This window comes from Suncus etruscus, chromosome 7 (genome assembly GCF_024139225.1).
Source record: "Suncus etruscus isolate mSunEtr1 chromosome 7, mSunEtr1.pri.cur, whole genome shotgun sequence".
In the NCBI taxonomy this organism is placed as follows: domain Eukaryota; kingdom Metazoa; phylum Chordata; class Mammalia; order Eulipotyphla; family Soricidae; genus Suncus; species Suncus etruscus.
The window spans coordinates 114,589,041-114,605,330 of NC_064854.1; the positions used below are offsets into that span (position 1 = coordinate 114,589,041).

Sequence of the window (16,290 nt, forward strand, 5' to 3'; positions counted from 1 at the left end):
GTATTCTATATCTGTAATGAATACAAAATATGTCCATTCAGAGAATGAAGCGATAGCACAGTGGCAAGGACAATTAACTTGCACGAGACTGAACCAGGTTCAATCCATGGCATCCCATTTGGTCTCCTGAGCATCACCAAAAGTGATTCCTAAGTGAAGAATCATGAGTAACATCTGAATGTCATCGAGTGTGACCCAAAATTAAAAAAAAAAATCAAATCATATATGTTCTTTATTTGTAATAGATATCATCTCCAGTGATGCTCAGGCTTACAGGGAAAAAAACTTTAAAGCAGGTCTACGTTTAGTTCTTGGTCTCTATAGTTCATATTTGATAGTTTAGTAGTGTTTGGGTTTGAACATAGTGCCAGGGATTGAATTCACGTATACATACATGTGCTCTACCACTTGTAACTATCTCCCTAATGACCCAAAATATATTCATCAGTGAAAAAGAGTACATAGAATATTGGAGTGCTATAGTTCAATTTTGTATTTTGCAAAGATAATGTTCAATAGATGCATACTCTGCATGTATCCTCATATATATTCAAAATTTATACAAAGTATGAGAAAGGATCACTTAAGAAACAGAAAAGTTCTTTTTTTCTATATTTTTGATTATAGTTAAATTTTCTAACCCTACTTTATCTCACACTTATTTAGGAAAATCAGTAGAAGCTTTTTTGCAAGGAGAAGTAGGCCATTGGTTGACTTACATTAAGAGAAAGTACCAGAGAACCACCCAATACCTTTGAGTCCTTCTCACCATTTTTGTAAGCCCATCAGCTTCTGTACCCTTTTCATCCACTGGACACCCCTGCACCTCTCTTTTCTGGGCCCATCTCCCACCTGCCTGCCTAGGTGAGAGCATGCCTTGAAAGGATAATACCTCCAAAGCCTACACTTGCATGGTTTCAGACCCTCTATTCTGCTTGTCACTTTCTCAGGAATTTTTCTTGGGAGCTCTTCCATTGCAAAGAATTTATTTATGAAACCTCTAACACCTGATTCTTATATATAAGACATTTATATTTCCCATTAAGCACATAGCTTTTTTATGTTTATTTTTTAATCATTAGAATTTGGTCCACATCTAGTTGTGCTCAGAGATTACTTCTGGCTCTGTACTCAGTAATCACCTTTGGTGGGGATGGGAGTAGTGGTGAAGAGGAGCTCATGGAGTGCCAGGGATAGAATCAGGGTTAGCAGTATAAAAGGCAAGCACACTGTTTTCTGTACTCTCTCTCTCTCTGGAATGTATGGTTTGTGTAAAAAGAAATGGCATCCAATATGAATGTATACACATATACACATACATATATATGAGATAGCATGTAGTAGAATAAAATGATATTGAAACAGCAAGAAAATGAGGGCTAATTTCTTCTATTCAAACTTCTAGCTGCTACAATTTTTCATTTACAATATTTTTTTTTACTTCAGCATCTCCTATTCTAGTTTCAGTAAAAAGGACTTGCGCCTACCTTGCTTTGGTGCAACTGTTGATTTACCCCTACATATTTACAGACTACTGTTCAGCTTCTCCTAGCTAATGTATTATGCACATTGACAATAACTTCTGGGTCTCATCTCGGTAAAACACAAACCATCAATTCTGAGTGAAAAAAAATGTTTTATTAAAAAAGTCTCGAGATAGAGTTATTAATGACTGTAAATAACTCTGTCTACTTTAAGAGGATCTTGTATTATGATTCCTCCATAGTGAGTCTCAGTGGGCAAGTGAATTACCAAAAAGCTCTTTGCTCATAGATTGCATTGGTGCCTTTGAGTCCAGAGTTCATTGTCAAATAAGGTATGCCAGTTGGGAATTGAATTTTTTCCAATCTTAATTACGTTTGATATCCCAGTCACTCATTGGCAACAGGTTTGCAGGCCGTCATTGTGAACCAGTGAGAGGCTAGGTGGCAAATGTTTATGTTCCTTGGGTACTTTATTCTGGTAATTGTTGGAGTATTTATAATCCTCTTGACTTTATCCTGAATGTGTGCCTGCATTTAGAGCCATAAATTTCTCTGGATTTGAGTGCCTGTCAACAGCATGGTTTTAACTATAACATACTGTGTATGTGTATGTGTGTGTGTGTGTGTGTACACACGTCTCTATACATTTATTCTCACACCCATAAATAGAGAGAATTTATAGCATAACACACATGCAGGCTCAAAAACAATCCTGTCATAATCTGCTGAGTGTTTTCTCTGGAGTGCTGGATATCAAAGCCAAAAAAATAAAAATAAAAAAAAGCACCTTAAGGTGTTTATTTCTGCGGAAGTAGAGGAGATCTGGGGCAGAAAACCCTTCAGATTGGAGACTGTTTCTGCTCTTAGCTCCTGAGAGGTCTTTCAAGCCTTCATAGGTCTTTCAGAGAAATCAACAACTCTTCCTGCCCATCGTGCCTATTTGGAGATGGTTCACCATCTCAAAGACCTGGGAACTGACTCAGAGTAAGTACTGATAGGAGCTCTCAATTTGAAGGAGACAATTGCATAGCTAGAGATGACAAAATAGTTCAATATTGCTTACATTTCTGCTCTTTGTTTCATTTCATCTGTTTTTAAAATAACATTCTTGTAATTTGCCTTGGTTAACATTCACTGCCTTGTTTCAAAGGAAACAAGATTTTAGGAAGCAAGACTTAATGGGGCTGGAATATTCTTGTTAACCTTCATGTTTTTCAGAACTGGTAACTGGCTGATACATGACAGAAGTATGTCTGAAATCTATTTTTTGCTCATTAATTGGAGTGGCAAATGGCTCAGGCATCTTCAGCATGTGGCTTTTACATTATGTTTTATCTTTCTTATGGAATAATAAACTTCTTGAGACTTGAACTATGGTTTGTGTTTACTTGTGCTTTTCAAAGGATGTTGTATATTTGAGCTAAGTATGGATTGCATGGTGTTTGCTCAGTAAGTACTCAGGAGTTGGACTTCTTCCAAAGTATTCATTTAGATTTCAGTTGAATAATGGCCTAGCCACAGGTTATAATAATGGTAAGTGAGAAACTTCAGTTAAATGTTTGCTTTTTGTTCAGAAACTCAGAGTATTCACAGATGGGATCATTAGCTGAGTGTTTGGTTGGGTTTCTCTAAGGGATTGCAGTGGATATATATTTTTTTTCTTCATCTGAGAAATATTTCTTAGTAGTAGAGTGTGGAGAGATATATACCTCAGATAAAAGACAAGTTGAGCTGGAATTCATGGACCCAGCTTGGATAGCCTCTTTTCATAGTCCCCTCTTCTTTCCTGATCCTTTTCCCCAATATCCTCAAATCAAGTAGTCTGTGAACTATCTTCAGGACTTATGGTACTCCTCTGAATTTAGTTTGCAGACCATTTATCTAAAGGAACTATATGAATATAATATTACATTTTCCTTATGTTTTTTAAAATTATTTTATTTTCTTTTATTCTTTTTTTTTTGGTGGGGGGGGGAGTCACACCCAGCAGTGCTCAGGGGTGTGCTCTGGCTCTATGCTCAGAAATTGCTCCTGGCAGGCTCGGGGGACCATATGGGCTGCCATCCTTCTGCATGCAAGGCAAACGCCTTACCTCCATGCTATCTCTCCAGCCCAAAATTACTTTATTTTCTAAAGCAGTTTTAGATTTATAGGAAAGTTGATCAGAAAATAGTATTCCCATATACTCCTTATTTTATAGTATTTGCCTTTATCTTTCATGGTACCTTTGTAATAAATGATAAACCAACATTAGCACATTTTTAACCAAACTCTAGTTTTTATTAGTATTCACTTTTTGTGTTATAGAGTTATATGTATGTTGCATAAGTTACATATCTACCATTGTTACATCATACAAGGTAGATTCATACTCTAAAATGCAGCATTCTCCACCTGAAGTTCAACACTTTTAATCATACATGCATGTTCATGAGAACAATGGTGTCAGAAATTAAGGTTATACTATTATAAGTGCTTTTCTGGGCCAGAGAGATAGCATAGTGGTAGGACGTTTGTCTTGCATGAGGCCAACCCAGGATGAACCTGGGTTCTATTTCTGGTATCCCATATGGCCCTCCCAGACTGTCAGGAGCAATTTCTGAGTGCAGTGGCAGGAGTAACCCTGAGCGCCAATGGGTGCAGCCCCAAAACAAAACAAACAAAAAGTTCTTTCCTATTTTAATATAATAGATGAAAAAAACTTTCAGATTTATTCTTCAAAAAAAACCAAATGGGATTACAGAATATGATGCCTCTCTGACACTTAGTAGACTCCTTACAACTGTGATTTAAAGGAGTTATAATTTATCAGAGAGACTAAATGTCAAGAATACTTTCACTGGAGTGCTGCCGTGCTCATTTAAAATATGTTGTGGAGTCTAGCAGGAGGAGGCTTGGCAGGCCCACGCCATGCCGGAGGCCTGCTTGGCCAGGCCTAGGGCGGGGAGCGGGATTTGGGTAACCCCAGCACCCCTCTGCCGCCTTGCTCCAGATCTCCAGGGCTTCCCCGGGCCATACCCCTGGGCAAGCCGGTGAGTTGGGTCCCTTGGTGGAGTTTGAAGGTACCCTAGGCCTTCCCCCACTATCCATGCGGCTCCTTAGGGAGGGTCTGGGTGGGGCTATGAACTTCTGTTCTCCCAGCTTCTTGAAGGATCTCTCCTTCCTGGGAGCCGGGAGTCTAGCAGGAGGAGGCTTGGCAGGCCCACGCCATGCCGGAGGCCTGCTTGGCCAGGCCTAGGGGGGGGAGCGGGATTTGGGTAACCCCAGCACCCCTCTGCCGCCTTGCTCCAGATCTCCAGGGCTTCCCCGGGCCATACCCCTGGGCAAGCCGGTGAGTTGGGTCCCTTGGTGGAGTTTGAAGGTACCCTAGGCCTTCCCCCACTATCCATGCGGCTCCTTAGGGAGGGTCTGGGTGGGGCTCTGAACTTCTGTTCTCCCAGCTTCTTGAAGGATCTCTCCTTCCTGGGAGCCGGGAGTCTAGCAGGAGGAGGCTTGGCAGGCCCACGCCATGCCGGAGGCCTGCTTGGCCAGGCCTAGGGGGGGGTGCGGGATTTGGGTAACCCCAGCACCCCTCTGCCGCCTTGCTCCAGATCTCCAGGGCTTCCCCGGGCCACACCCCTGGGCAAGCCGGTGAGTTGGGTCCCTTGGTGGAGTTTGAAGGTACCCTAGGCCTTCCCCCACTATCCATGCGGCTCCTTAGGGAGGGTCTGGGTGGGGCTCTGAACTTCTGTTCTCCCAGCTTCTTGAAGGATCTCTCCTTCCTGGGAGCCGGGAGTCTAGCAGGAGGAGGCTTGGCAGGCCCACGCCATGCCGGAGGCCTGCTTGGCCAGGCCTAGGGGGGGGAGCGGGATTTGGGTAACCCCAGCACCCCTCTGCCGCCTTGCTCCAGATCTCCAGGGCTTCCCCGGGCCATACCCCTGGGCAAGCCGGTGAGTTGGGTCCCTTGGTGGAGTTTGAAGGTACCCTAGGCCTTCCCCCACTATCCATGCGGCTCCTTAGGGAGGGTCTGGGTGGGGCTCTGAACTTCTGTTCTCCCAGCTTCTTGAAGGATCTCTCCTTCCTGGGAGCCGGGAGTCTAGCAGGAGGAGGCTTGGCAGGCCCACGCCATGCCGGAGGCCTGCTTGGCCAGGCCTAGGGGGGGGGAGCGGGATTTGGGTAACCCCAGCACCCCTCTGCCGCCTTGCTCCAGATCTCCAGGGCTTCCCCGGGCCATACCCCTGGGCAAGCCGGTGAGTTGGGTCCCTTGGTGGAGTTTGAAGGTACCCTAGGCCTTCCCCCACTATCCATGCGGCTCCTTAGGGAGGGTCTGGGTGGGGCTCTGAACTTCTGTTCTCCCAGCTTCTTGAAGGATCTCTCCTTCCTGGGAGCCGGGAGTCTAGCAGGAGGAGGCTTGGCAGGCCCACGCCATGCCGGAGGCCTGCTTGGCCAGGCCTAGGGGGGGGAGCGGGATTTGGGTAACCCCAGCACCCCTCTGCCGCCTTGCTCCAGATCTCCAGGGCTTCCCCGGGCCATACCCCTGGGCAAGCCGGTGAGTTGGGTCCCTTGGTGGAGTTTGAAGGTACCCTAGGCCTTCCCCCACTATCCATGCGGCTCCTTAGGGAGGGTCTGGGTGGGGCTCTGAACTTCTGTTCTCCCAGCTTCTTGAAGGATCTCTCCTTCCTGGGAGCCGGGAGTCTAGCAGGAGGAGGCTTGGCAGGCCCACGCCATGCCGGAGGCCTGCTTGGCCAGGCCTAGGGGGGGGAGCGGGATTTGGATAACCCCAGCACCCCTCTGCCGCCTTGCTCCAGATCTCCAGGGCTTCCCCGGGCCATACCCCTGGGCAAGCCGGTGAGTTGGGTCCCTTGGTGGAGTTTGAAGGTACCCTAGGCCTTCCCCCACTATCCATGCGGCTCCTTAGGGAGGGTCTGGGTGGGGCTCTGAACTTCTGTTCTCCCAGCTTCTTGAAGGATCTCTCCTTCCTGGGAGCCGGGAGTCTAGCAGGAGGAGGCTTGGCAGGCCCACGCCATGCCGGAGGCCTGCTTGGCCAGGCCTAGGGGGGGGTGCGGGATTTGGGTAACCCCAGCACCCCTCTGCCGCCTTGCTCCAGATCTCCAGGGCTTCCCCGGGCCACACCCCTGGGCAAGCCGGTGAGTTGGGTCCCTTGGTGGAGTTTGAAGGTACCCTAGGCCTTCCCCCACTATCCATGCGGCTCCTTAGGGAGGGTCTGGGTGGGGCTCTGAACTTCTGTTCTCCCAGCTTCTTGAAGGATCTCTCCTTCCTGGGAGCCGGGAGTCTAGCAGGAGGAGGCTTGGCAGGCCCACGCCATGCCGGAGGCCTGCTTGGCCAGGCCTAGGGGGGGGAGCGGGATTTGGGTAACCCCAGCACCCCTCTGCCGCCTTGCTCCAGATCTCCAGGGCTTCCCCGGGCCATACCCCTGGGCAAGCCGGTGAGTTGGGTCCCTTGGTGGAGTTTGAAGGTACCCTAGGCCTTCCCCCACTATCCATGCGGCTCCTTAGGGAGGGTCTGGGTGGGGCTCTGAACTTCTGTTCTCCCAGCTTCTTGAAGGATCTCTCCTTCCTGGGAGCCGGGAGTCTAGCAGGAGGAGGCTTGGCAGGCCCACGCCATGCCGGAGGCCTGCTTGGCCAGGCCTAGGGGGGGGGAGCGGGATTTGGGTAACCCCAGCACCCCTCTGCCGCCTTGCTCCAGATCTCCAGGGCTTCCCCGGGCCATACCCCTGGGCAAGCCGGTGAGTTGGGTCCCTTGGTGGAGTTTGAAGGTACCCTAGGCCTTCCCCCACTATCCATGCGGCTCCTTAGGGAGGGTCTGGGTGGGGCTCTGAACTTCTGTTCTCCCAGCTTCTTGAAGGATCTCTCCTTCCTGGGAGCCGGGAGTCTAGCAGGAGGAGGCTTGGCAGGCCCACGCCATGCCGGAGGCCTGCTTGGCCAGGCCTAGGGGGGGGGGAGCGGGATTTGGGTAACCCCAGCACCCCTCTGCCGCCTTGCTCCAGATCTCCAGGGCTTCCCCGGGCCATACCCCTGGGCAAGCCGGTGAGTTGGGTCCCTTGGTGGAGTTTGAAGGTACCCTAGGCCTTCCCCCACTATCCATGCGGCTCCTTAGGGAGGGTCTGGGTGGGGCTCTGAACTTCTGTTCTCCCAGCTTCTTGAAGGATCTCTCCTTCCTGGGAGCCGGGAGTCTAGCAGGAGGAGGCTTGGCTGGCACTGGTAATCTCTGTCCAGTCTATATTTTCAAAATCGCGCGGGGGCTATCGCCCCCGCGCTTACAAGAAACATTAATAGTACTCTCACAAGAAACATTAATAGTACTCACTATCATTGAATTATGTTTTTATGTATGCAGAATGTCCATTTTGTACTCTGCCCTTTTGCATACCCCTTCATAAGTTCATATTTCTCTTTAACTTCTTTAACTCCTATCATCATTACTCCTTTTTTACCCTTTCTAACTTAAGTACTGTTGAGTCCTAATTCACAGACCAAAGTGGTGCCCTAGAGTTAACACCCACCCAACTATTTTAAAAGGCATAAAAAGGACACATATCTTTTCAACATTTTATGGGTGTTTTCTTTGACGGCTATAACTTTTGCTAAATACTTTCTTATACAGTGATGATCCCCCCCCCATGTTTTTTATCTTCTCTTTATGAACTGCTCAATATGGAATTTGGTGTGAAAGAATCCCTCAGTTTAATACTTATGTTTGAACCAAGTCATGGGTCTTGTTGGAAATGTTCTTATTCCCCCATATATCTGATAGCACCACGTGGCTTTATATCTTGTTTGCGTAGGCACACTAACATAGGAAAATACTATACATACCAATAAGTTCTTATCTAATAGAAATGGGAACTCACAAATCTTGTAGTGCAATGAGACCTTACACCCTGAACATTGACATAAAGACCTGGCACAGGCCTCAGAAGAATGGGCATTCTCCATTTACCCCTTGATCTACAGAAGACATTTACAAAACATCCAAGGTTGTATATAACATCACCTGGAGGCATTCCTGTACCAGGGACGACCCTACAGCTGCTCTGACATCGATCTACTCAAAAGAGACATCCCTTAACACTGAGAAGACAACAAGAACAATGACCTGTTTACTGGACAGGGCTTGCTGTATTGCCCCTTTATGGTGAGGTTTGTCTATAACATCACCTGGAAGCAATCCTCTACCACGGAAGACCCTACCACTGCTCAGACATCGTCCTGCTCAAAAGAGACTTCCCTTAACACTGAGAAGACTTAACAACAACAACCTGCTTACAGGACAGGGCTTCCTGCATTCCCCTTTCATGGTGAGGTGAAACGAAAAGGCACTCCACATCATGACTTCAATGTAGGACATGCAGATTCCAGAATCTTTAATACAGAAACATGAGACCAACAACAGAGACTGTGTGATAAGTGTGTTGGCGCTACGGACAATGTCTTGGAGCGAACGATAACTTTCCTGAGGCCTAGAGCTGGTCTTATGCCAGGAAACTTCAGGGGTAGGATCTCTTTGTATTTAGGCCAAGGCTATTCCTTTCCATGCCTCTCATATTTTGGAGGGCCTATGCAAACAACAATTGCCACTCTAACACCGTTTTTACTGTGCTCCTTTGACTCTAATCCTTAAAACACACCCACTTAAAATTTGAGGTTAACTTAAGCTAATATGCATGTACATGGAAATGTAAAAAATACTATGCCTCTAATGTTTAAGGAGTTACGTAAGTTTGATGGCTTTAGATTGCCTTGTGTGCTGTTAAGAAATATTATAATGTGCTACAATCTGGGGACTTGAGGGAAAAAGTAATTGCACATGGATTCTGTTTTATTTATCTTAACTTTCTTTGGTGAAAATTCAAAGTTAAGATATCAGCAAGGGGACTTCTTCTGATAATTATGTTATGGGTGATTGTCCTTCCACTGTAACTTTACCTTATCCTCTTTCTTTGCATCTTTTGTTCTCATAATTCATAATAAAAAATTATAAAAAAAAAAAAAAAAAAAAAAAAAAAAATAAAATATGTTGTGATATATTTCAATCTAAGGTATGTAAATACGTGGCAAAGCTTAACTTTGACTATTTTCATGTACAGACTTTAGACTTGCCCTTCTAGATAGCAATTTGTGAAATATACTTTCCTTATTTTGGGGTCCTGTCTTTAGAATCTTGCTAATTATGCACTTGGTTTTTAGAATGATTCAGTAAATGAATGCAAGAGATTAATAAACCAATAAGACAAGCAGTTTTCAGAAATCACATTATGTATACTTAATACCTAACTGACCTTTTTCTGCAGTTACTTAAATCTTTTAAAAATTCATTTAATTTCAATGCCAGTGTATTAGTCTATTTATATGTAAATTGTCTTTAATTCATGCATTGATTTAAAAGATTAATCCAAAAGATCTTTTACTACAAGTGACCTTTTTTGACTCAACACTTCTGGAAAGCTATGAAGGCTTTTCTTGGTGACCTGGCATCCACCTGTGGTACAACATATGCCAACTTTGGTCTATATAAATCACTCCAATTATTTATTTTTCAGCCAGCACTGAATTATTAATACTGTAATTGTTAGAATTACTCTCATAATTTCCACAGAATCACTTATTGTTTTTTATTTCTATCCTCATCAATTCTAATTAGAAGCTTTCCTAAGAAATATCTGTTTTTCAAGAGACAAGGAGACAGAAGATTAATAGTTATTGTCCTGAAAATCTGAGATGTCAAATAAGTTTAATTTTATGTTGCTGCTTGCCATACAGACTTGAGAATCCAGAGAATCTTAGATAAGCAAAATGGATGGATTGACAATATTTTTATATAATATATTTACAACTTTTAATCTTCTGCCCATGTTTATTTCACCTTACAAAATGCTTTATGGCAGTGCTACATAACAAATTATTTTGGTATGGGAATACATATACTTTGGAGTAATCTTCTGAAGATACATATATTTTGAAGTAATCTAGCATTTCTTAGTGTGCTCATATAAATAGATTAAATTTTAACAATGTAAAATGCTTAAAGTAAAAATCCTTGTGCCATATGTAAGTACTTGTTTATCTATTCTCATCTCTGTCTTGATGTTGATGTTTTTGTCAGGATTTTACTCTCAGCTAGGAAAGTCCAAAATCATGCAAATGTGTGTGTCTGTATAAAGTGTCATTACAGTGAAGAACTCTTTAGACTGAGTACATTTGCTTAGACATTAATGCAAATACTAATACTCATCCCACCCTGGCACTGTTTAGCATAAGAGTTTATATATATGTGGCTGGAGCGGTGGCACAGGTGGTAAGGCATTTGCCTTGCACATACTAACCTAGGATGGACACCGGTTCAATCCCCTGGCATCCCATATGGTCTCCCAAGCCAGATGTGATTTCTGAGTGCATATCCAGGAGTAACCCCTGAGCATCACAGGGTGTGACCCCCCCCCAAAAAAAAAACAAAAAAAGAAAAAGAAAAAACAAACAAAATTTATATATATGATTTTTTATATAATATATATTATCCTATGTATCCAGATCTTTCTAAGCTAAAATGTATCACTCAAAACTGATTAAGAAGTGGGGCAGGAGTGATAGCAGAGTGGTAAGACCTTGCATGTGGTTGACCCAGGAAAGAACTGGGTTCGATCCCATATGTCCCCCAAGCCAGGAGTGATTTCTGAGATTATATTGACAGGAGTGTCACTGGGTGTGGCCCAAAGGCCAAATAAAAATATTAATAAGTATTAGAGACATATATGCTGTACACAATGATCTTAGATGTGAATATACAATAGTATCTTCTTAGCTGAATTTTGCGTGGCCTGGTTTGTTAGGTATAGACAATTGCATTCCAGAAACTGATGTTAAATAAGATAGAGACCACTTTCTCATAGCTTTTATATGTTGTATAATCTTAACGTATGTTCACATAAAATCATTATTATTGTTGTATTTTGTTTTGATTTTGGAGTCATATCTTACTTGCTCAGGAGACTATATGTGTGCATGGATTGAACTTGGTTTGCTGCATGTAAGGCAAACACTTACCTGCTATACTATCTCTGCATATTTATCATTTTATATGGTTATTGTTGTTAATTTTTACTATGCTCAATTCAGAGATTAAGGCTTCTGACATATTTGTATTCATGAAGAAAATCAGATGGTTTGGTACTACCTGTGTTTCAGGAATCTTCTGGAGATTTTTAGTACAACCCCAACACATAGGATACACATACATACATTTGTGTCTCAGTTTTTGCAAAAGTTACTAAAAACATGAATCAACAAAATCTGAAGCTATTTTCTCAAAGGAAAAAAATCAGGTATAGGTTCTCTAAGTTTCTGGCCACATTTTATCTATTGATCAACCCAAAATTTTATTAAATGCTTGGTTTTGTTTAAAGGCACATTATTTAATATATGTTTTGTACTATAGAGGTAGTAGGACACATCATCCCTTTTATGTAGCAACTCTGGTTATGACCCTGGTTAGAGTCACTGTCACCCATATGGGCCTTTGGGCACTGCCAAGGATCACTCTTAAGAATATAGTCTGGGTGCTCGCTTCGGCAGCACATATACTAAAATTGGAACGATACAGAGAAGATTAGCATGGCCCCTGCGCAAGGATGACACGCAAATTCGTGAAGCGTTCCATATTTAAAAAAAAAAAAAGAATATAGTCTGGAATAGTTTTGCACATCACCAGGTGCACCTGATTCCCAATTAGAGCAAACTAACAAAAATATTAAAGTTATTCATTAGTACTGAACACAGTACTAATAGCACACTATATCTCTTGCCCAAATGCAATTTCACCAATACATATTATGTCTTTATAAGGCACATCTTAGATTTTTTGCACTTTGAAGCAATAGATTGTAATTAATTCCACTTAGCAGCCATCTTAGCAGCAAAATCCTCAAGCAAAATCATAAAAATGTGGAATATGTGACACAGAATAGATCAGTGAGAATTAAGAAACTGAAAAGTTTTGCCACCTTGTTTATTTTCAGTTTGGATTATGTGTCTATAAACCAATTTTCCACCATCATATACATGCTTACAAATAGCCACAAAAGTGTTGAGTACTTTTTAGGGGGTTACGGTTATATTTTAATGAGTAGGTACTTTCATACAATTAAGAAATAATGAGGCTCCAACTGTCCTTGTGTCTATCTATGTCATACAAGGCAGAACACTGCCATCATGGGACTGGCCTTCATCCTAGAATGAGATACAGATAATAAACAATTAATTATCCAAAATATTACTAATTATAACAGTAGTAGCTGCACTAGTAAAAGAGTGCCAGATGCTATTAAAACACATAATAAAGTACCCAAACCCAAGAGTGAAAGAGGGCTTCTCTGAGGAAGCAACATTTGTACAGCCTAAGAAGAATGGAAAATATGCACACACAAAAAAACCTAACAGGTGTTTTGTTATGCTAATTATCATTTTAAGAGATTTTGCTTCTCTTTTACTTAGAGTTGGTAGCATTTGTATCAATAAATATTGTTATAAATAAATAAATAAATATATAAATATATAAATAAATATATAAATAAATAAATAAGTGGTTTTTTTTTTTTTCAAGAGTGGGAGAGATAGTATAGTAAGATGCTTGGACTGGAGGTGGCAACCAAGTTTTTGATCCCTAGCATTCCATATGGTACCCGAAGTACTGCCAGGAATGTATGTCCCTAAAATCAGAAAAAAAGGGAAGGGAAGGGAAGGAAAGAAGAGAAGGGAAGAAGGGAAGGGAAGAAGAGAAGGGAATAAGGGAGGGGAAGGGAAGGGAAGGGAAGAAGGGAAGGGAAGAGACCCGGAAGGAGAAGGAGGGGAGGGAGCAGAAATAAAGGGAAGGGAAGGGAAAGGAGGGGAAAAGAGGGGAGGGGAGGGAAGCAGAGGGAAGGAAGGTAGAAGGGAAGGGAAGGGAGAGAAAGGGGAGAGAAAGGGAAGTGGAAGGGAGAGAAAGGGGAGAGGAAGGAAGGGGAAGGGGAAGGAAGGGAGAGGAAGGGAAGTGGAAGGGAAGGGAAGGGAGAGGAAGGGATGGGAGGGAAGGGAGGGGAGGGAAGTGTAGTGGAAGGGAAGGGAGGAAAAGGGAGGGGAGGGAAGGGTGGGGAAAAGAGGGAAGGGAAGTGGAAGAAAAGAGAAGGGAGGGGAAGAGAGGGGAGGGGAGGGAAGGGAAGTGGAAGAGAAGGGAAGGTACGGGAGGGAAAGAGAGGGGAGGGAAGGGAAGGAAAGGGGAAGAAAGGAAGGGAGAAAGGGAGGGAGAGATGAAGAAAGTAAGGGAGGGAGGAAAGAAGGAGGGGAAGAGGGAGGGAGAAAGGGAAGGAAGGAGAGAGGAAGGAAGAAAAAAGAAATGAATAAAGTAAGGAAGGAAAGGAAGGAGGGAGGGAGGGAGAGAGAGAGGAAAGGAGGAGTGAGAAAAGGAAGGAAGAGTTATTTGCCATTACACCTGTGACTTGTTTTTATGCCCATGGTCAGCCCTTGGGAACTCTTGTTCTTTATCTCTTGCGGGGAAATTTGGCTAGACTGTGTCTGATAAAATATCATTCAATCACTGGTAGCAAATTGTTGGGTCGCGTTTACATCTTGATTAGTTATCGGTGTATCCTCAAAGAGCTCCTAGAATGAGAAATGGATTCTCATTCCCCTATCCCCTTGATCGGGGGAGATCTTGGTAATATGTATCCGCCGCAAATAATCCACACAGAAAGGAGGGCAAAGGGAAAGAAGGTTGGGTGCAAGAGTCCTTTGTCAGCCTACTACCAGCTCCAAAAAGCACCTGGAGTCAGCTAGTAAACTCTACCAAAAGACCTTAAGCACCTTGTTCCCAGACTATTTATTAAGTTCTCCACAACGCCCCTACCTGGAAGGTAAAGGTGGGACAACAGGCAGAGATACTAAATTTATGGAAATGCTTTCATATATAACAGCAAACTATGTTTTTAAGGGCAAGAGAAAAATTACAAACTACCTAGGCACAAATTATAGTTCAGATACAGTTCTCTCTGTGATCCTGATCACAGAGCACTCTGCACCCTGGCTCAGGGGACTACATGGGATTCTGGGGATCAAACTTGTGCCTGTCCTGGGTCAGCCGCATGCAAGGCAAATGCCCTACCACTGTGCTAACACTCTGGCCCCTCAGTTTTTTTTTTTTCTTCTCCTCACTATACTCTGGGGTCAAGGGTGTTTGAGGCAACTCCCATTTATACTATTGTATTTTTTTCACGTAGTTATTCTAAATACCACATAAAAGTGATATCCCCAAATATATATTTATGTATAGCCTAATGGAAATTCTGCTTTCAAATAAACTTATCGTGTTTGAAGACATTTTATTCCTATAGACTTGACTGGTTGTTTGTTTTGTTTGTGGGGTTGTTTGTTTTGGGTTTTTGTTCTCAAAAGAAATCACCTGCTGTTGTCCCATCTTGTCTGAAGGGTTTAGAGAGGTTAAAAAATTCTCATATTGACAAGTTGTTTGGAAGAAACTTTCCTGGGATTTAGCCCAGTGCTAACCGGTTTTTTTTTTCTTCGTGTTATTATTAAGTTCTTCTAAAAAGCGCTATTTTTAATAGAAACTATTGCTCTTTTCCTTCTGATTTCAGTACTAATTCACATCAAGTGTGGAAATGTTACAAAACATCCCCATCTGAAAAAAAGAAGAGTGCACATTAAATTCTACTTCTAACTCTATCCACACAGATAACTCCACACTTTGTCATTAGTTGTGAAAAGTGCTTTGTAGCTTTTGTTTCCGTCTGTTCATTACTTGTGCATTGGTTTGGTTTCTACCATGAAGCTGTTTTCCTCCTGTAGGAAAGAGAAATTTCATTTAGTGTCGTCTCCCACAGCACCTGGCTCCTTATTAAGCATATGGTAAATTCTCAGCAAATACTGGTTGCTTAAGCAGAATTGAAATCACCTACTCCCCATCAGATTTCTTTACCACTGTAACAGAAAAACACTAGAGGCTCAAATTTCATACACTTGTATCTTGCTCATTGCTGTGCTTTTCTCCAGAGGTTTACAAAGATCAGCTTTAAGATGCAGCAGAAAGCAAAGCTAAGAATATAATAAATTCTACATCAGTACCTGGTCATGCCAGGAATACAGTGACTGAATCAAGAAAGTTCTTCTCTCCATGGGAGGTTGATGGTATGTTCTTTCACCTGTGATGTAGGCTCATGGATTTCAATGGTCTCTAGATTCCATCACTTCAATAGGTCACTTCTTCCATGCCTTCTCTCTGAGTACCAAATAATTCATCTGCCTCATACAAAGGCTCTTCCCAGTCACAACTACCTTCTACTTCTCAAAGTTCTCATTTGGCTTCCATAATGGCAGGCACTATCTCTGCTTCTGTATCTTACCCTTCTACCTTTGATTTCTCTCTCTCTCTCTCTCTCTCTCTCTCTCTCTCTCTCTCTCTCTCTCTCTCTCTCTCTTTCTCTCTCGGTTTTGCTTCTTTATTATGCTTGCATGCTAAAGTAAATAATCAATCTGCTGTCTTGTCCCTTGATGTGTCTTCTAGAGATGGCATCCGGAATTCTAGTTTCAGAAATTATTTGTGTCTTGAATACACAAGTGTCCACTTCACAAGCCTCTCTAGCTTTTCTTCAGAGCCTCATCTTCACAATGGAAGGTGCAGTAACCTAGTTTTAGTCAAGATTTATGCCACCTTCTCATGTTTGCCATGCTCCCACCATATGTTTGCTTTGAGTGGTCAAGAGGGTGGAAGCAGTTACAAGAACATAAACAGAGATGCTAGTTGAGTAGACTCCTAAGAACCTTCA

General features: G+C 43.0%; 1 non-coding gene across 1 annotated transcript; it reads left to right on the forward strand.

The window, feature by feature from the left end:
* Positions 1-12,036: 12,036 nt before the first annotated feature.
* Positions 12,037-12,143, forward strand: LOC126015022 (U6 spliceosomal RNA). The gene has a single exon (XR_007497930.1). It is a non-coding gene; the product is annotated as a U6 spliceosomal RNA (small nuclear RNA).
* Positions 12,144-16,290: the final 4,147 nt, after the last annotated feature.